Genomic DNA, 23,552 nt, shown 5'->3' with positions numbered 1-23,552 from the left:
GCATTTTAAACAAAACCCTTTCCCTTTTCAGGAAATTTTATTCTATTACATATGGGGTGCAAGCCTTTGCTAGGATCTGCATGGCAGGAGAAGGTAGTGGACTTTCCACTGCAATATACTCTGCTGTATTTCTTTGAGCTCCTTGGGCAGGAGTTGATGCTGGGGAGCGAAGCAGAGCTGTGTCCCCGTAGCCATTCTTCAGCAGGTTAAACCAGGACTTCTTGCGAGGTGGGAGTTGCACCAGGCAGAAGGCCCCTTTGCATTTTACCCAGGGAATTTCAAAGATCAACACAGTTCTTCACAGCAGAAGCAGGGCTTGTAGCCCCAGTGATCTTGGCCTCCCTCCTTGAGGGCTCGGAAATAGGCAATGGCATATGGTCCTTGTTGCGTTCAGATCAGCTTAAAAACATGTTTGGTTTTGGTGTTCTGAATATTTCTGAAGCAAGCTGCTTATCCTTGCTTTTTAAGTTTGCTTTTCTGTACGTAATGTTTACATCATGATCTAAAAAAAATTTTACACATAATAAAGTTTAACTATTTGATATTTTTCATTTTAAAACTAAATAACAGACATTTAGGAGAATATTTCTTTTTTAATGACACACATGATAGTATTTTAAAGCACCGAATAACATCCACAGTTAATTTTTCAGTCTTTCTCTAGCAAATATTCTATCAGTAAACTTTGCCCGTATTTATGATTTTTTCCTTAATATGTTTTACTGTATTTGGTAGAACTAACATCTGCTTCTCCAGGGACTCTCCTATTTATGACAATTGAGGATGTTTTTGAAAACTATTTGAATTAAACTTGGTCTGCTCAGAAGTGTTTCCAAAGGAGCTGACTGTACGTACACAGATCTCACTGATGACATTTGACAGAGCTGTTAATCCCTCTTGACTCTGATGTATGAGATCACATTAGAGCAGCTAGAGCACTCCAGTGATATACGCACATGCAAAGTAACGTTTGCCAATCAGTTCTGTTTGTTCTCTTCCAAAACAAAATCCCTGAAACGAGCTGTTTCATTGACAAGGAAGGAGGCGGCAGTCCCTACTGATGTTGCTCCTGGCCCCTTGAGGTGATGTGTTAGTCCCAGGTGCTGGGAACCACCCCCCCACCCCCTCCCCACCCCACCCCCCTGCTGTGGCCGGTGTCTGCCAGGCATTTGGCCGTGGCAGAGGATGTGCAGGTGCCTGATCTCTCCCACCTGCAATAGTGAGCACTGCTGGCCTCTTCAGCAGTCCACCACCTGCTGCAGCACAGACTTGTCTTTCAGGCTCATTTTTGCTTACATTTCTGCTTTTCATTTTTTTTGGAGGCTATGCAGATGGATGTTCAAATCATTCGGACCTGAAAGGCTTGGCTGAGTGCTCAGGAACCACGCAAGCTTTGGGGAAAGCAGCTCAAGGAGGAGAAGATGCTTGAGATGCTTGTGAGAGTGGAGGCAGCCTTTGTGTTCCTCCTCTGCCCCATGGCAAGGTGCTGCAGGCAGGTAAAAGCAGTGAGCATGGCTGCTTTTCAGAAGTGACGTACTCTTCATTGCCAGGGAAGCCTCTTCTGGCACAGGCAAGGTGACCTTAGGCAGGACCCTCTGCTGCCTCTGCCCAGCACAGCTCTCCATACGGCAGCCTGCTTTCTTCTACCATTTGGCTGTAACATCCTGCCAGGACTTATGTTTCACCCTTCCACAGAATGAGGTCTAAAAGGAGCAGCTGTGAAAAGAAAAAGCATTTTTGTGAAGTGAGCCCCAATTATCACATCTGCAGCCATATTCTTGTGTGTAAAATGTCTTATAAAAAAATCTTCCAAAGTGCAAGAATTCTCTTGGCATTTTTACTGATGAAGTCTCTTATTTTCTCTAGAGAGTGATGGTCCTCAGGGAATTACCATGAGCTGTAAGAAAACCAAGGTGTTGCAATGTAATGCAATATTATGACTAAAATGTGATTATCATTTCTCTTAAGTGCTGAATCTGCAGTACTTTTTTCTGCACTCTTTTAAGTAATGTACCGCTAGACAAATCTCCAAAAGAGAAAAGTTATGCCTCTACATTAAAGTGATATCGCTGGACTTAAGAATTTGATTGCAAATAAAATTCTAAACATGAAGCTATTCGTGTTGGAAATATATTTAAAAATATTTTTTCAGCTTTTTTCACATCTCTTAAAGCACTAAATGGAGTCTTCCCCAGTAGTCTGTCTGGTCTGGTTGCATGGATCTGACTCTTAGCTTCTCAGTCAGAATGAATTATCTGTGCAATAATAATAATAGCAATAATGATAATAATAATAGAATTTTACTTCTTTTGATGAAGTAAAGCCATTTAAAGTTGGATGACATGAATCAAGGTGGACAATAAGCGACTTTTTCAACTAGAGAAAGATGTATTGATTTCTGAATATGTGATGTCTTTGACTTTGCCTGGAAGGACATTTCCTTGGTCAAGAAGACCAGGTCCTTTCACTGATTACATATTAGCCCTTCTGTTCTTCCATACGTCTAATTATTCTTACAATTAAAATAGATTGCATGATCTTTCATCTAAATCTTTCTCTTTAAGAAAAAGAGAATTTAAACCCTAATTTATGAACTCTGATCTTATTAACCTTTCATTCGATTTGCTTCTGTGCCTTGATCTTGTAAACAGGCTATTATACTTTCTGCAATTTCATTCAGTATGTGCTATTTCAAGACAGTCAGAAAACTATACATTGTGCTCACCTGAAGAACCTAAACTATTTTCTCTCTTCTCCATCCTTGTTTACCATCCTGAGTCCCGTAAGTGGCTCCAAATCTTATATAAAAGGAACCATTTAACAATCCATGTTAACAGATAGCAACTGTTGTCTTTTGCCAGTGTTTTCTCCATACAAAGCAATCCCTTTCTGTCCAGACCACATCGCCATTCTCTCTTTTGCCTCCTCCCAAAGGAATTTGTGCTCTCCATTCCTACTGTTGTTCCTTCATTTTCTTTGTCTCTGCTATTTCCACCAGACTCAGTTGTCTTTATTTCCTCTTTTTCCACCAGTCTTTTTATTCTTTTCTTCCTCTTACAGACATCAGCACCTTTGTTTTTAAAGAGCAGTCATGCTTCTCCTTTTTCTCCCTAGTTTTTATCATCTTATTTGTTCATCTTGGTTTACGAATGCACTGTCCTCCATTCTCCATTCCTTTTATTGCAGTCTTGCTTCTTCTTTCTTCCATTTCATTTTCCAGGAATCTCCCTTGTTCTCTCTCTCAGATCTTATTATTGCCCTGGATTCCCCATTTTCTGAAATGCCACATCTGCTGTTGGCTGCTGACGGGCACTGCTATTTCCATTCCTCTCACCTGTATTCAAGATGAGGGAAGGTATTTCCCAAGGATGCAGAGATGCTTCTCTCAGGAGCAAGATGCTGTCAGGCAGTACCACATAATTTCCAGTAGCTGTCTTAAAGCTTGCTGAGCTGTGTGCTCTCTCAGAGGACTGTTGGGACTGTCCTTTCTGATGCTCAGTGGACACCCTATATTAACAGCTATTTACTGCCTTTTTTTTTTTTCTTTTTGGCTTGACATGACTTGTTTTTATTCCCTAGGCATCTGGAGAATAGTTCCTTTTCCTAGAATAAAGTAAGTAGTATTACTAGGGCACCTCCAAGTCTGCTGAATGCTGTGGGATTTTGTGAAGGTCAAAGAGTAGCAGACCACAAATACTGTCCATGATGGGACAGAGAGCTGAGCATCTCCAAAAGGCGTTTAGGAATATGCAAAGGTAGAAAATGTTCTATATTGTACAATGGGATTCTGCTGTTTCTCTGTTTACAAAGTTTGTTTGGTGTAGCTTAGCTCTATCTTATGCAAGGGCAAGTGGAAAAGGGTTTTTTATTATTTTTTTATGCTTTAAATAATTTCTGGAAGATAGTTGCAAATAAAACCAGAGGTCTGACTTCAGGACTAATAAGAAGGAAAAGAGAAAAGGATTTTTGGCAAGAAGAAGAAACAGTCAACAGTCCAAACTACAGGTGCCTTCCAGAACACAACAGCTCTCAGGAAAAGCACTGTCAAGGGCGCAGCCAGGAGAACGAGTCTACTTTGACTCAACAGTAACCGAATTTTCCATTCACAGTTCAGACAACTCTGGTCTTAGTCTCACCCAACTACGAGAAAGGCATCCATGCACAGAGTGCTGCAAGGATGGAGATAAATGCTCTGGCTTCTGTCTGTGTAATACCCAATTGCTGGAGTTCTGCAGGCTGCATTAAAAATACTGGACTGAAAATACTAAATTGATTATATGCAGTATACTGGAGACTATCAACTGTTGATCGATTTAAAATATGTCACACATTTTAATACAATACAGTCATTAATACAATGAACAAACACGTTTTCTTCCTCGACTCACTATTTTCTTTCTTTGTTTTCTTTCCTACTTCAGTTCTGTTACTTGCTTCTCACAGTTGCTAGCTGCAAATTCTGTATTACAGTCCTAGGTACAAACCAAACCAACCAGCCCAAGCAGGCCCCGTTTGGGGATCAACAGTGAGCCTTCATGAATCATCATTGTGTAAATGTTCAGTAAATCTCAGCGTTTGGTTTCTCTTTTATTTCCAGTGGCGGCATACAGCTGTTTCACATAGTTTTCTTTGCACTAGTGAAAATCCAAGATAACCATGTCATTAGCGAGTGAACTGAGAGAGACACACACACACACTCCCATGTATATAACTTTTTAAGGGAAGTGAAGCAGGATGCCATCCATATTTCTTGTACAGAGGGAATCGAAGTTAATTTGTAGGTTGGTGAGAGAGAGCTTGTGACACTGCACTCCATTTCACATCAAGAGACATTAACTTGAAATTACTGTTTCCAAGGGAAACACTTATGACTCAAAGCATTAATTTGCATTAGCCCATGATAAGGCTAGCCTGTAAATTAAGTTATTGAAAATAACTTGCAACCATAGCACCAAGGAAGGAATTAACTAGGAATGTTTTCCTATAAACATAAGCTGATATTTTTTTCCAGGTAGTTAAAATACTAAAAGTGTGCAAAATGTAATCAATTTAGTTTTCTAGTAAAGTCATTATTTAACAAATTGTCATGGTGGAAGTAATCAGTCTGGATAAATTTGAGCTGGCTGCATTTTATCTCCTCACCTTTTAGTTTCATGTGAACAGCCTATTAAAGCCCATGGTCTGGGACAAGCTCTACATTTTTCTCTTACAGCTGTGAGGACAGTGGTCATTCTTTACAAATTTAGTTCAAGGTAATGTGATGTTCTACCCAATCTGGCAGAAAGATTTATAACTTAGCAACTGGGGGCTAAATTTCTGTGTTGTAAGCAAGTCTGGTCTCAGGCAAATTTAACCTCTTTGGAACATCATAAAGATTATTTAGCAAAATCACCATGAAATATACTCTTTACCCTTCATGTGCTCCTATGACAGCCACTCCAAGAGCGTTAACAATTGGTTGTATTAACTGAAATCTACACCAAGCAAATTATTCTAAATTGTTGCTGATTAGCAGTTACACATGTACCGTCACTGATTTAAACACCGGGTGAGCTGACGTTCCCCCAAGTAAATAATAGTCAACCAAGACCAATTATTCAATTTTCACTCTGGTTACTATCCTCACTCAGCACCATAACTTTGACACAAGAAAGGAAATGCTTGCAGGATTTCTTGACTTTAAGACAGCTTAGCTTTCTTCTTAGGAGCTCCCCAGAACGGAGCCCTGGAGGGGGAATGCAGACAGCCCCCATCCAACATAGGCACTCCCCATCCCTGCATATATGACCATGCTAAACACACTCACCTGGCCTTCTCCAAACACCCTTCCAATTTACTATATCCAAAGACATTCTGGAAGAAAAGAGAGGAAAACAGGGAGGACAAATTTTCCAAACTGCAAATCTTTAATTCCAGATGCTCTCTCCTTGTACTACATTACCTTCTGCCTCTATGCTTGTACTGTAACAGCAATCTTTTTTTTTCTTTCTTTTTTTTTCCTTTCTTTTTTTTTTTTCTTCATTTCTTTCTTTTTCCTTCCAGCTGAACAATAACCTTCCAAACCCAGCAGCATGGACACAGTGCAGTGTGGCACCTACAAGTCTGTCCCCCAGGCAACAGCTTGGAAGGAGACCGCCATACCACTACATGACACTCTTTGCATCTTCTGTGTGGTGATGTGGGGCATGGGTAACTGAAGGTTTGCTCTTTGGACTGGGAAGGAGAACACTAACTTGCTGAGCTACCCTGCAGGCTGTGGATAAATGCATCTTGGCGTCACAGGCATGGCTTTTCTGGATTACTCACAGGATGTCTGGTTTTCTCCTTGCCAATATGATCTATAAAAGGCAGGTGACAACATTACGTGTGTAGGTGTAGAGCATTCACAATGAAGCAGAAGGGAATCCCAACGTTTGCCGTATGCATGGTGTGTGCCTTGTGGAGCAGAGCACTGCCTGGCTCTGCCTTACCCTGCCCTTCGCATCTGGTATTCTCTGCCTGCCATGCCCGACAGGGCGCCCTGTGGGGTATCCCTCAATTGCTTCTCATGAGTAAGGACATTATTTTTGATCCAAACTAATATGTAATTATCTATTTCAGAATGTTTTATTAGGAATTAGGACCCTTTTTATATTTTAACCAAACATATTCATTTCACAGCATGTTAAAAATCATTTTCTCTCCTCTAACTGTGTTTATCCTTTCTCTGTAATATTTCACAGCTGAAGTCCTTTTCTAAGAGCGTTTGAAAAATTTTGTCTGTTTTTTTTTTTTTAAATTCAGCAATATATGAACAAAATCTGTCCTCTCCTTTCTTGTCCTTAGCATTCTAAAATGTACCTGTGTTCAAATATTAAGAAATAAAACAAATATAAATTATGCATTTTCCAAGTTAATTTAAAATGCATTATGCACTGCTTTGTTCTCTGGAATTAGTATTATTAAGGGGACAGATCTGTATGGATTAATTTTGAGTCAGTTTATTCACTTCTTTGTAATTCAGTGGCAAGGATTTCTGTCCCCAGGCGTCAAATTAAAATTTTTACTGTAAGTAACACATACACAATATGGACCTCTTTGTATTGTTTCTTTATTTTTCTATCAGATAGCATATTTACATACTGTATGATTTCGCAAAACCATCTCTTTCAAAGTAAACAAAACTTTTTCCCCTCCTTGTTGGAAATGATTTTAAAAGACCCTTCCCATGGTTACTGTACCCAGGTGGCACCAAGTGCTGGTTTCAGGGGTGGGGGGGGTTCACCAAAAATCACATAATATTTAGCGGTGTGTTCCCTGAGGTCTATTACAAGCCGAATAACCATCCAACCTCTCTTCTCTTCCAAATACATTTGGTAGTATTTGAGCTGATTCTTTATGATTTTTAAAAACAACAACAACAACAAGCTATTCAATAATCATTTTAAAATACTGTTGATTTTTTTTTGCAACAATTCTTTGCACTTAGATGTTTTAAATCTTTATTTTTCCCTAAACTGAGCAAGAAAATAGAGTCTGCTTTCTTAATTAGTCTTCTTTAAACAAAATATCCTTTCATATGCACTAATAAAGACTAAGGATCATTTCTCTCTTGTTTAAATAACTGCTTGCTGTAGTATAAAATTGTAAGAGACATGATGCAGATCAAGATGCTGGCTTGAAGTGGAGAAGAGGAACAAGCAGTGCAATAATAAGCAGATTTTAATGATTTACTATAAATCAGCATTTTTGCCCTGTCAGTGAGATTGAAGAGGCAGACAGCTCCTCACATGTCTGCCTAGCAAATGTCTTCCTGATGAATCATGTGCTCTGAATCACTGATCACAACATTCAAACAGCACATCCAAATAATGAGGAAAACATATACACAGCATTCTTACGGCTGGTCTAAAACTGCAGGAATATGTGTTTTTAGTGGTATGGTAGTTAAACCCCTACATTGATACTGTGTCTGTGCAGCAGAGGGTAATATAAGGTTAACTATTGATGCCCTCGCTTTGCTTCCACTCATTAAACCAATGGTGAAAATCTAATCTTTACCTACTCTGCAGGAATAATGATGGCAAAACTGAGCGACAATGTATATTTTTAAGTATCTTCCAACAGGGAAATGCATCACCTACTTATATGTTGCTTCCATTAATGAGAAAACTGTCCAGGCTATTGTTTTCTATACAGGATAGTTCAGGTGACCTTTGTTAATTATGTCAGTTGCTCATTAAGAATAGCAGTGGTTCTAAAACATCATGCATTGCATAGCGTAACGTACGGCGATCCTCCTTACAGTCCTGCAGCTGTTTTGGGTAACCACATAATTGTCACTAGGGTCTCCTGCAAATGGTGGGGTGTGACTGACTGTTGTTCTTCCAATCCTAAGGGTGCCTTTAAGACAGGGGAAGAGCTGTGGAGCTGGATGAGACGAGGTACAACCTGACAGTTCTGTTGGGTTCACCTGTCTCAGCACCCACAGGCGATGCTCCCTTTGGCAGCAGTGGGAGGAACGGACCCACCTTGTTCTTTGGGTGCATGAGGGACGATAATCTGCACAGCTGTAATAGCTGTGATCCCTGTCTTCCTCTCCAGCAGAAGAGGTTCTGGAGAGGTTTCCACACCACTGCCACTGAGAGAGGGCAAGCCCCTTTGCAGGTTGGCCAGAGGACCTCATCCTGCAGCTCGCAGACATGGCTGCTGGCGGATAAGATGAGGACTTCAGCTTCCAGCAGTCTCTGTCTTTTAACCTTTTATTAACACCATCATTTATTCAGCAAACAGTTATGAAAGAAGTAATTTTGTATTAGGAGGAACTGCGGATTTAGAGACTTAAAAAAAAGAGTATTACAAGTTTGGTTGTGGTGATCTTTTGAAAGATAGTAACTTGTAATGCCTAGTTTTTTAGACTGTAACTTTTGCATTTATTGCTAATTTTCTGCACTGCTCTAAACACACTGTGTGCATCTACTTTAAAATTTGTTAGTGCCATTTACATACATAGTATTTGCAGTTCAATTCATCCTCTTGCAGACCTAGTAAAACATTTTTTTCCTAGAGATCCTGCAGAGGAGCTGGCACAAGGCATCCACCGACAGTTTGTCTTCCATGTCCCTGTATCCTGCTGCCCATTTACTGCACTATCGCAATATGTGTTTTGCAAAAAACTGCTGTCCATTGTTTGAAAACGTGAATTTCAAAGTCCTCATCTTTTCTGGTTTGCACTCAAGGGAAAAAATAATTATGGGCTTTTAAAACAATAAAATGTCAATGTGTTTTAAACATGACCATGTCAGGCTCAAAAATGTTTTTCAAAAGCATATCCATTTGTTTAATTTGAATAAGAACATACTTAATTTCATGGTAATTTGGTTAAAGCAGTTATTTTTATTAATGTGTTATTGAGCTAGAAGCTGAGGGCACTGGTCAGTTTGCTACTGTATAACTCACTCACTCAGAGAATGAAGTCTAACAGTACAAAGGGGAGAACTCGTATGTGCTATTTGGGCATCACAATGGTATATTTGATCTGTGTTCGTATTTTATTCAAAGTAAGGAGGCGAAAAAAACAAAATGCTCAGACTGCTGATTTCTGCAGAAAAAATCTGCAAATGAACTGTTCTATTAGCACAAATGTACAAAAGTCTTTAGAACCTCTCTCTTCAAAAGCATAATTAGGTATTTATTTCAGACATACTAACATCTTTGCAGTAGCTAATAAGATGCAGCCCATTTGAATATTAATATAATAAATGATTAAATTAAACAGCAAGATTCAGACTCAGAAATAGCCTTTATAGGTCCCAGGGGGTCACTAAAACTGTATTCCATTTCTTCCTACAGTTAACATAGTACAAGGGACATGAATGCGTAAAGCAATATTTGTCTTATGAAACATGGAGTTTTATATTGTGCTATTCAGTTTTATTACTCCACAGTTTGAAGCGGAGGCCTGTGATAAAGTCACCATGCTGGGACCCAACAGCAACTCTTCCTGTTTCAGTGCTTTTTGGCATCCTAGTGACACATCGCTGCTTTGGCAGATGCAAACCTCGTGGCAGGCTACATATAAATAGGTTAACAATGGTGGCATGTGATAAACTAATAACACCACACACAAAAACTTGTCGTAAAGTAAATGGCTTAGGAATTTTTCATCTGTACATTATTACGTATTTATTATTAATAATATGTACCTAATAACGTGCAGAATTAATATCAACAGTGCTAGGATGATCGGTTGGGCTTCTATTTTTTCCCCTGTACACCAGATAAAAGAAAAATAGGCAAAGTAGGCAATTATAATTGGCCACTATTCCAATAAAGGTTTTTCCCTTCTCAAATTAGTCCATGAAAACTGCACACAATCCAAATCCCATGAACCTGAGAGGTGTTAATAAACATCTGGTCCTGGTTTTTGCTTAATTAGCAATCCTTAGTTTGGACTGAAGGCTGTTTGTGTAAAACAAAACACACACACACACACGCGTGCACACTCTCCCTCTTCGTAACAATACTAAAAAAGAGGGGGTTTTGTTTTGTGAGTCACAGCCCTTCAGGAGTCCAAACCAGCTCCTTGTAAGTGCTCCATGGGAGAATTGAATTTTTAAGTCTTATAATTTGTCAACACAGCAGAATAAAATGAAAGCTATTTGGATTTGTCTGTTTCTGTTCATTTTACCAGACTAATGTCACCTCAATCAGACCTGCAAAATCCCTGTATTTTACTGGAAGCAAAATTACCATTTTTAAATGCAAAAAGAAATTGCGTACTTACTACAGGTTACTGAAAAATGCCATTTTATTATTCTTAGCATCCAAAATCTTACAGCACCGTCTCTCTAAGGAGCAGCATTGGCAGCAAGGTAATGGATAAACATGCAACTGGGCTTGCAAGACTATACTGTCTAAATTAGATAAAAGAAAAGTAGGAAGAAAACTCCAAGATAAGTCGTACAAAGTAAATCAAAACAAATCATCTTACCAAACTTTATTCGCATCTGATACCATTTTTAGAAATTAAGGTCAGTTTTGTGGAACTAATAGGGAGTTACACCTATATATCTTGGGCACCATGACAATGCTTGAGAGGAAGATTTATACACTATGGTTGCAGATGCAGAAGAAAGATATGAGAGATCAAATGGAAGTGCATGATAACAAATGAAAAATGGCCCCCACAGCCCATAAATTAATTGAGAAAAGAAGGTTGTCATTATTTGAACATGCTTTAAAATAAGGTATGGGGTCCAGATGGCAGAGAATAGATAGGCCAACAAAGTTTGAGTAATTGATGACTTAAAAATAAAACAAGATCTTAAAGAAATGAATCATGTTGGGAGAGTTAGAGGAGGAATATTAGACGAAAAAGCACAAAAACTCCTCGAAAATTCAGAGCAAAAATCAAAGTATAGGAAAACAGACACATTTTTTCGTGAAGGATCTAAATAAATGTAAGTAATAAATATTTCAGGCAGCAATTGTATCCCCATTAAGGACACTTTTCTATTGTCATTTCATTAACCTATTCAGCTTTGTTTTCGTGATTTTATTTCTCTCTTCTGTGGTCTAGGATTTTTTAGGAATGAACTGAAAGAAATTAGCAAAGCCTGTGCTATAAAAATCACAATTACCATTTCTACTCCCATCACTGTTGTTAGCTCAGAAGGTCATTGCAAAGAGCCTGTTGGTAAACAGAGATGCTTTCCAGAGCTCAGTGCCTGCACTTACAGTATCTTATTTCCAGCAGCACAGCTTCTTGTTCAGGTTAAAACCAAACCCTTCTTTGCCTCATTTGCAGGTTAGCAGGGTCAGCAGGTCAGGGAGGAAGTGCTAACACTCACATGCATTTTATTGTTTGTTTGTTTGTTTCATGTTTTTCTTCCCCTCTCTCTGTTCCTGTTCTTCAGTCCCATACTGAAGGAGTGGAAGCATGTGCCTTTAAACAGCACTTCAGTATTATGCAATGTCATGTAATAAATAAATAAACTAGGTACAATTTTATTTTTGCCTTTGAAATTTCACCCATTGAGAAATGGAAAACAGCTGTATGGGATAGGGTGTTTGCGCGTGCAGATGTGTGTGACATGTTTGCATACATATCTGCACGTGTGTGTGTGTATGCATGTGTGCATTTTCCACTTTTAACATTCTTCAGAACATTAAAGCATTTAGTACTTTGGAAGGCACTCATCCAAACAGAGCTCCATGTAAACGCACTGTGTACAAGCCAAGAAAGAGCGGCTTCAGGCTGATAGAAACCTCAGAAGTATGTTAAATCACAGTACTCAACTGTTCCTCATTAGAACACTCCTCATTTCTTTTTTTTTTTTTTCTTCCACTTAGAAAAAAAAAATTCCTCAAAGCCACTTACTTCGATGCTACACTCTAGGAGCATATTATGAATATTCAGATTGGAAATAGAGCACCATCTAATAACGTGCAACACAAAGGAGCCCTGAAATGTATTCAGCCTCTTATTTACATTGTTATGAGAGATATTGCATTATCAGACAATGGCTCCATTCCACACTGTATCCGCTACCCCTCACATTAGGCTCCTTGGGAACTTATTGTTGATGACAAAAATGCATCTAATGAGAGAATGCAGACTCGCTAAATGTGTAGGTAAGCTATATTGCCTATAAGAAAGATAGCCCTAAAGGAAAAAACATCAAAGCCTGAGAGCTGATTTAAGTGCAACTGAGATGAGAAGAAAAGCAAACTTGGGGACCTTCCCATCACTGTACACAATTATGTCATTAAGGTGCATTAATCTCAAACAAGATACATACAGGAAAAGTAAAACATGCCCCTCACTGTGGAAGGCAAGCAAAAAGGCTTGAAAATATTCAGAAGACAGAAATATACAGGCAACAAACATTTCAAGGGAAAGATAGTTGCCAGCAGGATTGATTTGAATACTCAAACCAGTGATTTATTTTTCATGCTTCTCATAAAAAGGAGAGATTCTTTCTTCCCCTCCTCTCTCCCTCACTCTCGCGCTCACTCGCTCTTTCCCAGACAGTAGAAAGGATGGGATGAGAATTGCCCATTGAGCAATGGCTGCCCTTTCACAGGCACTACAAATGAATGCAGGATGCTAGAGAGACTAATTCAGACACTCTGCAAGGAGTATATCAAAAATGGGATAATCCACATCCTTTGCATTTGTAATGGAAGAAAGGGAAAAAGGACAATTTCATTAAAAGTCCAGCCTCTGCAAAGAGAATGTTAAATAGTTTCATACCCAAAACCTGAACTGCTTTGAATGCAAGTCCTGCTTTGCCCTTAACTGAAATGAAATTTCACAAATCCAGCTGTACATATAGAATGAAAATGAGAGACAAAATATTTACTCATGGACTCAACAGTCCTTTTTTTAAGAGGGAGGGGGTTAACTATTGATTTTTTTAACAACATAAATTTAGCATATTTCACATGATCCATTACATTCCTTAGAACCATTATGATGCAGTTTACATGATTTATTCAGAATAAGGTCCACTTTTAGCTATATTTAAGTCTCCTATTTGTTACTTAACATGTGTTTAATGTTTTCTGTCCCTGCTGTGCACAGCTGCAAGCTGCTATTTTTTGGCAATTTTTGTGACTGTAAAGTGATTTGTGTCTTTGAATCTCACCTTTCTATTCTATGGCCTGCTGTTTGTGTTTTTTTTTTTTTTTTCTAAACTTTAAGAAATAATTTGCACTGCATTGTGACCTTTACTTCACTTCATGGAAGTAAACATGAAGTCTAAAATGACCATTAAAAAATCATGGCAGATATCCTTATGGGGTAGATACAAGGACATGTATGTAATTGATTTAGCATTTTTTGACACTGCACTTCAAAGTAGTTTAAGAAAAACCCTCTAAAAATTCAGTAATGACATACGAACTACTAATTGAGTGGTGGCAAACACTTCACTCATCACTTACAGCCTAGGCACATAAATCTTCCATGGCAGGGAATCTTCCATATTGTACAACTTCATTACGATTTTTTCAGTTGATCTCTATTAGAAGAAATCTAACCAAAAAAAATAAGTTACTATTGTACAGTATATTTATAACATCCTACTTATTTCTACAATAATCAATCAAGCAGAGCATGATTCTGAAGTCCCACAGGTAGATACAAACAATTGAGGAGAATTCTGCATCAAAAGAATGGTCACAATGTAAGGATTCTGGAATTTCAATTGGCTTCCTGGAAGCAAAACTTTTAAAAGCTGTAATAATGACTGATGGCAAAGCATGACAGCAATAGCAATGCAATTACCATTTTTGTTTTGCTTTGGTTTGTTTTTGTTAGTATTAAACGGGACTTTCCCAAACGTGGCTAGGAGCAATTGTGAAAGTTTGCATTCATCTCCAGCCACAGTGTTTAGGCACAGTTGGTATCACCAGACCAGATCCTGGCCACACTTGATCCCAGCCAGACCTGATCCCCCACACTGCTCCCCAAGGAGCAGGAGGAGCTGCTCAGCACCCTATGGTATGAGCCCCCGTGGCTACATATGAAACCATCAATAAAAGGCACTCCAAAAGGACCTAATCACCAGACACTCACCTGTACGTCCCAACCCACTTCAGCTGGACAAGACACCTTCACAGATTAGTGCTGCCTCATCCAGTTATGGTTTTTCATCCCCAGCTCAGCCTGCAGAAAAGGGCAGCCTTCCCAGCAGACTTCATCTTTTCATCTGCTGTTTTCCTTCAGTCACCTCTTGATTTCGAGGAAATGAATCAGTTCTCTCTTGCAAATGAGAATCTACATATAATTCATGGGCAATGAATGTGCAATGTTCATATAATGATCTAAAAAGGCAGTTAGCAGTGCATGATGCATATGCTGGTACCTATTCCTTTTTTTATGTGGAGTGAAATGGGAGTGCTTTGTGGTGTGCTGAAACCTCAGAGATTCATGCTGGGGAGTCACTCTCTTTTTTTGGAAGGCTTATGTTCCACATCACCAGTAAATATAAGCAAGTGAAACACTGTTGGGAGTATTGAGGGTATTTGTCGTCACTCTTTGCAATATCTCTGAATAATTTCAGTGTCTATCAAGCTGCTGCTTTAATTGATAGGAGAGCATTTCCCCCTAACAATTTTAAGCAAATATAGTAGGTAAAAATGACCATGTAAATTTGAATATGTTTACCTGTAAGTGGCAAACTTAGTAACTTCATTTATCTGATTTTAATGAAAATGGAAAATGTACTGCTATACGACTATTTTAAAAAAGTAAAATATACCAGTTATTACTGTTTGACGTATGTTTCCCATCCTTTTATAGGATCTATAAGAGAAAGCCATGTTGAAACTGTTTAATGCAACGCCTTTAACTTATCTAAACCACATTCAACTGACTGCACTGGGAAAATTGAATCTTTTCCTCACAATCTTAGTGACATGAAAAATATATAATGCAATAAATGATTAATGCAGTTATAAACTATACCTGAGATAAGATTTAAGTATTCATATTTCTATCATGTTAATACAACACGATAAACCCATGAAGCAAACTTGACCATAGCATTTGTTATTCTGTCCAGTGTTCAATTATTCTTTGTCCAAATACAATTTAGGGGCTTGCTGGAACACAGTCTCTGGGTATGAAACATTATGTGCTACAGTGAGATAATCAAAGCAGTGGTCAGCAACTGTAGACCTTGATGCAGTATACACAGAGCTGCAAAATAAAAGGGAGCCCTGAATATAATCACATGCAGGTTTTTATTTGGGTTGTCCAACATATGTCATTTACATGTGAAAGCATTATTTTTCCTTGCTTTCCTTACATTTCACTGGAAGCTTTATATTTTTAGGTAAATCTGAATTGAGGTAATCACAGACATGCTTAGCAACTAGCCAAGCAGTTTCAGACCACATTTCTTTAATAACCAAGTTATTTTTCTAATTTGTGCAGTAAGGGTCAAAATCTGCCTGTGGGAAACACATGTATACAACTCTGAATGGTATCAAGATTTAAAAAAAAAGAGCCTGCCTGCAGTGATGACCACTTTGTTTCTTTGATGGGCATTTCATCACAAGGATCCCGTGCCTCCATGTAAATAATAACCACTTGTACTGTAGACAAGCAGCATGTCTACCAGGCAGAGTACAAAACTGGGAGCCAGGATGTGAAACCTGTGGTTCTGATTCAGCCAGCAGCTTTAGGTTACTTGAGGAATAAGCTTGCCAAACTTCAAAATGAATATAAAACTCCATTTTCAAAGGTGCATTCATACCCTTGAATGAAAGGTAAGATAACTCTGAAATTAGATAAGATTAAAAGGTTATGAAGATATTCCAGAAGTTTAACCCGCCTCTAAGTAAGGGGTCGGAGCAGAAGACCTCCAGAGGTCCTGTTCAACATAAATTATTCTACGACTCAATGATTTCAGCGTCTGGCAGCACTGGGTTTAAAACAGCTGCCACTCCAAGCCCTTTTCCCACAGCTCCAGCCCTTAACATATCATCCGTACCTAGCGACCCCAGATGTGTCTCATACCATGCTGACGCATTTAAACAAGCCATGTGTGGACGGGAGTCTCCTCAGGACCAGCTGAAAATTCTCTTAACTCTCCTAAAGGTTGGTGGCTTCTGAGCTGGAACCAATGACAAAACCTACAGGTTGTTTAAGAGTTATTCAGAAAATAATGTTGAAAATTATTAGAATTTAACAATGAAAAAAGTATATTCTTTTGTCAAAGCTTTCATTGAAAAATTAAATTGCCAAGAGTTTTTCTGTTCTTATTTGCCCCCCAAATCAGCTGTCAGCTGAAGAGCATTTGATGAAAACATATTTTTGAAGTGAGTATAGAAGCCAGCTGGGACGGCCAAGTAAGGCCCTTTGCTAAACTAATCTGTCACTGACTAAGATTTGGATGGGCAAGAATTCAGGGTGATCTGAGGTTTGCCTAGTTTTCAGAATGGTAGGTAGTCTTAATATCCATATTAAATAAATAAATCTGACAGAATTAGAATAGAATACGATACACCTTTCTGTGTGGAGTTGTTTTCCCCAAAGCATCCACAAGCTCTTCTTTCATTAAATAAGTCTTAAGAACACAAAGAGCATCAAAAAGGATAAGCACAAATGAAATACTTCCCACTACCTGTGTAAAATTTAAGTAGAGTATAATAATTCTTTATTTCAATGATGTTAATTTTATGGTCTCGTTCACTTCCTATTCGATCAGAACTATGGCATATAATAGCTATCAGCATTTCAAATGAGAAACCATATATGTTTGTGTATGTACCAGGATACTCACTATTGCAGTGGTAGTGTTAATAACCAGACATTTTTATTTAAGAGTAAAAGAGCTGACACAATTGGGCAGCCCTAGCACACAGACACCATTACTGCTCTGATAAAACAGTGCCATATACAGCTGTTTAATTAGGTATTGACGTGCACATTTGCCTCTATAGGCACCGATAGTAACTTCGTTTTTATTTTTCCGTGTGTACTTTCATGTATATATGTAAATCTGACCTGCAATAAATATTTTATTTCTCTCCAGCTCTCCTGGTTTACTTTCATGCTTGTTGCACAACTTCTACAAATACAAATGGTTTTACTTCATGAGCAAGATACATCAAGTATCTTTCTTTTTGTAATACATTTGCATTTCTCAGGTTTTCTAGCTTGGTCTGTACTACACTTAGTGACGCAAACACTTGAGACTTAAAGTCCTCACAGCAATCTTACAACAATTTGAAAACACGCCTATGATAATCCTATTATCACACAAGCTTGCAGTGACAAAATGATCTCAGTGCAAGTCTGCAATGACCCTCTGGAAAGCAATACCGTTATAATGTGAAATTATACAGGTAAAATGAATTCCATGAAAACACACACTGTGTTTGAATTTCTGTGTGGAGTCCTGGTGAAATGATAAAATCAAGTTCACATTTATGCTACGTTATGTTTATGTTAAATGCAATGGTAAGATGGGAGGAGCTGTGTTCAAAAAATATGTAGCAAGACTGGTGTAAAATACAAAAGGTGCAAGTCCAGAATGAAAGTTCAACCGATTTGCAGAAAGGAGCTCAAGAGATTTGTTCAGGTGTCGTTGGTCTATGAGTGGTGCAAAGGCTGTGTGCCAGCAACTCCAGTACATCAAAGCTGCCCAGCATCAGGTGCATCCAGTGACGGAGCCCAAAACCTCTGCAGTGCTACACAGCCATGTCGCCTGCTCGTCTGTGGCCACCCAAGGCAACTTTCTCAACATTTGTGAAGAGCTGTTATCCAAAGCCATGTTCAGCCTCCCACCAGTGCAATAATGATTACTGTTTATCATGCCTTCCAACGCTCAAAAGGGCAAAGTGAAATCAGTGCTGAATTCATTAATTTATCAATTAAGAGGAGAGGGGAATACATCAGCAGCCTCCAGAAATGGTCAGGCAGGAGCATATTCTGCATAAAACATTACACCTCCTCCTGCTGGAGCAGAACAGACCCAGGGGGTGTGCAGAGGTAGGAGCCCGACTCTGTGACTTTGGCCAAGGAAGCAGGAAATGTAGAGGTGCTTCCTCAGGGAAACAGAGATGCTCTCCTGCCCCTGCTTTTGATTTTATTCAGCTTAACACAGTTTTCATTATAACACCGACACACAGAACATCAACAGGGGCACCCAGGCATTGCTAAGGCAAAAAGCCATTTCGCTGGGCTGGCCTGCAGCACATATGGGTGAGGCAAGCTTCCCAGCTGGTGGCATAGCCTCGGGTACTGGCACTCCTGGTGAGCCACCCCTGGCTTCTCTGTATTGTTTTTTTTTTGTTCAGATGTGTGGAGAGCACAAACACATAATGCAATATGCCGGCTAGTAACGAGTGGAATCAATCTCACACAGCATTAAATATGTAAAGTCAGGTATCTAACCTGCACTACTCACTAAGCTACATCTTATTTTATAATCAGTGAAGACTATAAATCCATTTCATTTGACCAATGCTAAGACTCCGTCTTAGCACAAACTGCCCTGTTTCACTCCACTGACTTTAAAGGGTAGCTAGCTCAGACTTAATTGTCTAACTTTTAGATATCAAAGTCAAGGAAGATTATATTATATATCCAGTATTCCATGGATGTCAAACTGAAATGAGCAAAAAGTAAGGAGAAAGTAGTCAAACTATTTAACCTTTTGATAATTAGGAACCATAAGATGTTTACTTACAGAATATGCCTTTCAGAAATAACTTAAATAAATCTGTGAAGCTGTCAACTATTGCAGATGCTTTGTATCTACATCTGTAGGGGTTTCATAACACTTATTAAAAGCTTCAGACATCTTGCTTGGGAAAGCTCTTCTAGATGAAAAGGTGACTTCCAGGGATAGCTTGTTCTAATAGCTTTTTGGGTTGAAAGTATGACTGCCTGTGTGGACTTGAAGTAAACAGTGAGGGAGAGTCCATAAACCTTAATGGTATAATTGAGAATGATCTGGCAGCAGTGGTGTCATATCTGGGGATGAGCCACTGCAGGTCCCCTACAATCAGTCTTACAGGTAACAGTTATCTGAGAAATTAAGGGAGAATTTCCTGTGTGTCATTAGCCCCCTCTGAAGACAAGATGAATGGGAGGTATTTAACGAGAGTAGCTCAAGACTTGACAGATTCAAGTAAAGAAGAGGCCAAAGTCCCAGTTCCTCACACATGAACAATTTTCCCAGCCAACCAACATGCTGCAGTAACAGAAAATCAAGGAAAGCTTTCCTATATTATTGCTTTTACAAGTGTCTTAAAGTGATTGACAGCGTTCATATTCTCATTATGGCATCTGCAGATAATGAGGTATCTCGGCACAGGAATATCCACTGCTTGAGCATGCCAGGAATATTATCACTGACGTTTGAGCAAAAACATTGCAATTGCACACAATACCTCTACATCTTCGAAACGTCAAAACACAGCCAGATGCTGGAGCCATGGCTGCTGAAATCACATGGGTGAGCTGGTATCTCTTAAAAGAATTATTATGGTTGTAATGTATCTATTTAGCCACTCAGGATCATGGGTTTTAATTCTGCAGATAAGAGCAAGCTCCCCCCAGAATCTGAAGACTCGCCTCCCTTTCTCCTTTTGAAATCTTCATAATTTTCTACAAACAAGGCTTAAAAAATGTCTTAAGTGCTGTGAGGAACTTTCTGAGCCAAGGAAGGGAAGTGTGCTGCCTGATGGGGAGACCCGCTGGGCACCAGGCACAGGGACACTGAGTGAGCAAGCTGTTCTACCCTGCTCCAGGGAAAATGTTCTGAATACTGAAGAGGTTTACACCAAATAATCAATGGAGAAGTGCTGGAAATGCATGTCTTCTTCCCTCCTTTCACAGCTGACTGTAGATGTGGAGAGGGCACTGCCAGCACCATCTCCCCCACTTCCCCTTGGGCTGTGTGAGATGCTGATGTTGGGACACGTGCCTTTACCAACTACTTTTTCTCATCTTTGAACACACATCTGGCTTGGGTGGTCTTAGAATAGGAAGCAAGCACCGAATGTCCTTAAGAGGAACAGATGTCCTTAGCATGAAAGAAAGAAAGCAGGCCTTAGCATGCGTAACAGAGAGAAAGAATGTCTCTGAAAGCATTTGTAATGGCTTTGGACATTACAGCTGCTTTTTCCCCCCACCATGCTTCTGCTGTTTGACCCTCGTCCCAGCTAAAAGCACAAGGCATGTTAGGCATAAACTCATATTATCAGCTCTGCTGCTGAAATATCCACTGATCCACCACAGCCTTGTAGTTACACAGCCCGCATGAGGACACCTATGAACAAACACAGAAAGATTTGCAGAAGGCCTTCATACTAAACTAGAAAAAGAATGCATAGGGTCGTACATACGGAATTCATTACTACTCCTTCCTTCTGCAGAAATCATTTCTGCAGCTCGATATCAAAACTTCAGTCAAATGTCCTGTAGAGACAAGGTGCTTAAAAAATATCACTGTGGCTAAAGAGAAGATAGTAAAGATGTGAGATTGATCGCTAGTCCTTGGTGTCACCCATAATCTAAATTGCAGCAGGTGTACTGAAATGAAAATATACACCAGAATATAGGATTAGGCTTTATACTCCTTTAAAAGACTTCTTAAAAAAATCCATATTAAAAAATCTAAACTTTTCATAGACAACAACTGAAAACAATCTCAGAGCAATAGGTTATTAAATCCATATAATATTGCATATTGATATTTCTCAGGGTTTTTTGTTTGTTTGTTTGTTTGTTTCATGGAAAAGTCTGAAAAATCAGTGTCCTAAATGAAAACTACAGATGGGTTTCTGAAGTTAAACCAGTAAAAGCAATGCATTGTGAAAGGTCATACAACAGCCTGAAGTATAGTGTTTTGCTAAATACTAAATAAGCCTTGTTTAATTATGACAAGATGAAGGTCTTGTGGTTAGGACACCTTGTCAAATATGAGAAATTTCAGTTTAATGTGCTGTTCCAGCACAGCTTCTGAGTGTGACTTTGGCCATACCATTTAGTCTCCATTTCCCATCTGCAAAATGGAAACATGATTCCCTTCACATATTCTTGGTGTGGTTGGTCTACTGAGGCAGCAGTTGTATTCCTTCCACACACAGCAAAGACTCTTAAGTTGGTTAGGTCTCCATGTATGCCTCCATGTCTGGCTGCAATGCAGAAAATAATGCATTAAATGAAAGAGTCATTTTTTCAGAATTACAGAAGAATTCAGTAAAACAAGTACCAAAAGTATTAATCAGTTAAATTTCTAGCACCTGTCTGGAATGGTACCATACTTCTGTTAAAATTGGTCTACCTTATGAAGATAATAAATCCTACATTTTCATGACTTTTTTTCCTCCTTGTGCTCGAGAGATTTCTTATTATGCTTTGTGACCAAGCGCCACATTAAATGCTGAGCCCTTTCTTCAGGTTATAGCTAAGAGATGAAAATAATGATGTCTCATAATGACAGCTGTCAGAGGGGTCTGTGGGAATCAAACAGCTTTCTGGAAAACCCAGGGTACAAGCTGCTTGACCCAGTTGTTGCTGCCCATGCACGGCCCAGCCACTGACTTGCACACCAGGAGTCTACCCCTGCACTGGCTGATGCAGAGGCAGTGTGGGACAGGCGGTGAGAGAGAGCAGGGCAGCTGCAAATGAAAATCACCCTGGGGAGGGTTACAACTAGATAAAGTTTCGACAATAAGATTCCAGAGACTGCTGACTGGAGAAAAGCTCAATATTTTAGTCTCAGTACAAATTTGCTTCAATCTTATACAACTCCCATGCAGCAGCATCCACAGCTGCATGCTGTAAACAACAAACAAATCTATTTCCATCAGCCCTGCTGATGCTATGAGAAAAGTGCCTGAGCATAAGACATGCACAGATGTAGAGTCTCACCTGAGCCTAGTGCTGCCCTCCATTTGGCCCCTCTAACTTAATATCGTTGTTACAAAGCTATTGGTCTCCTGGTAGCGAGCTGGCTCAATGCAGAGCCTCTTCTTCCAGCTAATCTGACAACTCCGATCCAAGAAGCATCAAGGGCCCAATTAAGAAGACACGTCTTATCAAGGAGCTTATTTTGCATAACAGAATACAAATGACGAATAAAAATTTAATGTTTAATAACTTAGTACAAAGAGGGCTGTTGATATAGAATGCCTGGAATTTTTATGGCGGCTGTCAGACTTGTGATAAAACTGTTATATAGGAACACTTGGCAAAAAACAGCGTAGAATTTTTCAGTAATGGTGTGTGCATGATATTGCATTAATTCTTGATAGGAAAGTAACTGTAAGCCTGGGAATCAGCCAGTTTGAGTTTCACTGTAAGACGATTTTTTTTTTTTTTTGAAGGACATCTAAATACATTTTAATGAAGAGTTAGCTGAAAGGATGGTTGGTACTTCATAAATGCATTTGTGTGTTTGCTGAAGTCCAGAAATTATAGGCAAACCATCATAATCCCTCTGGGTTCAGAATAACTTTGTCAAATTCAGTGATGTGGCTGCAGCTTGCTAGTAACCATCACTAATGGATAGTAGAGAGTAAGCTTAAAGAGGAAGGAAAGGTTATCTATAAGGCTTTGCCTTTGCTGGGTAGGGGCATTTCTTCAATTTACTTAAACTGCATGCAACAGTCGAACACGGATGTAGCTCTTTTCTGCCTCTAATGATCATAATCTGCAGGAAAGCTTGATTTGCCTTTGTTCTTATAATTGCAATTTATACATTAGAAGTCCTTCAGGATAATAAACAAGATATTTCTGTGCTTTAAGGTCTGATACAAAATAATAGTTCTCCAATCAGCAAGGATGCATTGCATTATCAAATAATTTATGCAACCTCTGTAACTAGCAAGTTCTGTAAATATGTAAATACCAAACGGGGAAAAAAAAAAAAAAAAAGTGTTCAGAATTCCTTTTAACCATTTTCATAAAGCTGATGCTCTTGCTCAGGTATGAAACACTCACATCATATTCTGATGAATTTGCCATATATCCTAATACTTTTTGTAAAAAAAATAAAAAATAAATTAATTCATAATAATAATAATCTAAATATCTAAGTATA

General features: G+C 38.9%; 1 long non-coding RNA gene across 1 annotated transcript in view; it reads right to left on the bottom strand.

Annotated features, from left to right (window-relative positions):
* Positions 1-20,937: 20,937 nt before the first annotated feature.
* LOC310879959 overlaps positions 20,938-23,552 on the bottom strand; it is a 75,621-nt gene continuing 73,006 nt past the window's right edge. Inside the window, exon 5 of the long non-coding RNA XR_014571281.1 lies at positions 20,938-21,642. This is a non-coding gene — a long non-coding RNA (uncharacterized lncRNA). The remainder of the gene's footprint in view (positions 21,643-23,552) is intronic.

This window comes from Anser anser (assembly GCF_964211835.1).
Source record: "Anser anser genome assembly, chromosome: 11".
NCBI lineage: Eukaryota > Metazoa > Chordata > Aves > Anseriformes > Anatidae > Anser > Anser anser.
Note: the sequence above shows the minus strand (reverse complement) of the source record. Positions and strands in the feature narration are given on the sequence as shown.